This window comes from Austrofundulus limnaeus, unplaced genomic scaffold, assembly GCF_001266775.1.
Source record: "Austrofundulus limnaeus strain Quisiro unplaced genomic scaffold, Austrofundulus_limnaeus-1.0 Scaffold44, whole genome shotgun sequence".
Taxonomy (NCBI): Eukaryota; Metazoa; Chordata; class Actinopteri; order Cyprinodontiformes; family Rivulidae; genus Austrofundulus; species Austrofundulus limnaeus.
The window spans coordinates 900,213-902,396 of record NW_013952446.1 but is presented as its reverse complement, the minus strand read 5'-3'; positions in this window follow the sequence as shown (position 1 = coordinate 902,396).

Genomic DNA, 2,184 nt, shown 5'->3' with positions numbered 1-2,184 from the left:
ATATATATAATCTTTTTGCTTTTACTTGTAGATGCATTTGTGTCTCTTAATTCTTTTACATTTTTCTGTCTCCTGTTTTACTTTACCATAGGCATTTCTGTCTCTTTAAAGATGCATTACCCTTCTTGGCTACCCTATGCCTCAGTTTAACTTAAAACTTAGTTTAAAACAAAGGCAAGGAGGTAAAACATTTACCTGCTCCTTTGTTTTAAACTAAAATTTAAACTTTGAGCTAAACTGAGACAGCCCAGGCACAAACAATCAATCTGCACATGAAAACACCTAATGTAAAGTAAAAACAGGAGACAGAAAAATGTAAAAACAACATATGGAAATAAAAAGACTTGTGGGAAAAACAATAAAACATTTCAAAACAAGAACTGGAACTAAGCTGGAAAAATAAATATGAAGGTCAATTAAATTCCTTTAATTGATTGGTGCATTTTAAGTAGATTTATGTATTTATTGGGCTATTTATATTTTTATGCTTTTATTTTTAATTATGTCAGTTTTGGTCCTCCATAGACTATTGAAGGCTTACCTTTGGAAGGGCAAGTCCCTCTGATGGGAGACCACAGGAAAGATTCAGGACTCGCTGGAAAGTGTCACTGAGGAGAGGGATGTCTGGGGACCTGTTGCCTCCGTGACCCAACTATGGATAAGTGGCAGAAGATCAAGCATCCTTTTGGTCTCATACTAAATGAGGTAATACCTGTAATCTGTAAGATACATGTTAAAAATATTTACAGTCTCACAAAGCCAACATAGATGTGACGCGATGTCTTTTTTATTTTGATAGGAAACTATTTGCAAAGCAGTGATTTCAGTCCAAAGTTTCTGAAAGATCATAGAGTTTCTGTCTGAGTATGATTTACATATTAAAAATATGTAAACAAACATTGTATTCACTTTAAAAAAGCTAATTAATTGAAACGATGTTTCATGTTGAGGCTACCAGACGAGGGTCAAGCCACTACCCAATAAAAGTGCAATACTAGTCATGTTTAAGTTCATGTTTCACCTGAAAATGTTGGCAAATGGGAGCTTTGATGCTTTAAAACAGGCCTTTCTACAGCAAGGACACCACTGTTTCAGCATCCAACTTTTATTTATTAATTAGTCTGTGGAGAATCTGAGTGGTCTTAAATAGCCAAATAGTTTGTTGCAAACTGAGAGACATGACCTAAAAACCAGAAGCCTCCATCATTCCTAAAAATAAAAATGACCATTAATTAAGTGCAGACACTGTGAACTAAACTGAGTCTAGAAACAAATGTCAAAAAGTAAAAATCATATTAGACGTGGGACTAAATGAGACAATACCATTCTCCTGGAAGAAATAGTAGGCTATACTTTCCTGCCTTAATTATGGGTTCTCTACCCGTGGACAACAACAACAGTAATAACAATCATAATAATATGTGAACTAGAAAATATTAAGATGACTTTACCAGAGTACAATCTTATAAGCCTAAGAGGTTTTGACATGATAAACACAGCACTGCACAGCTAATGCTTAATAATAACAAAAATCCTTATTAGAGCTCTATCAGCCGACTTTTATCATGATGACTATATATTTTGTTTTATGTGTTTTTTATTTTGTTTTATTTTTTTACTGGTTAAAACTATCACACATGATCATCCACAAATTGGTTCAGTCTGACCAGTAGAGGGCAGCATCACATCACCATCCACAGCCAGTTCTTGTGTTTACGGTGCTGCAGTTAGATTGAAGACACATGCTTTGTTTCTGTTGAATTATTCATGTAACCTTTCACTATCAGCCTAATGAAATACAAACTGCCCAGCACACTGTAAAGGGAATCATGGCACTCTCACAGTTCAATCAATAACTATCTGATCTGTAAATAAATGGTGTTGATTCAGCTGCTGTTTTCTTCAGGGGTCACCAGAGTTGACATTTGTTTTATGGCCTTCCTGGTACAACCTGGGCTTGAACCTGCAGCTTTAAGATTATAAGACCTCGACTCTGACCACAGCCTCAACCCCTGCTTATCTGTAAACAGACAATATCATGAGGATCACACTTTTTTTTCTTTTGGTTTCTTGTTTCATCTAAAAATAATGCATAAATCCAAATTATTTGAATTTCAGATATTGTTTTCTATATTTAAAATTTCAGTTTTGAACCATGTGACAGAATCAACTTGTCCTCCATAC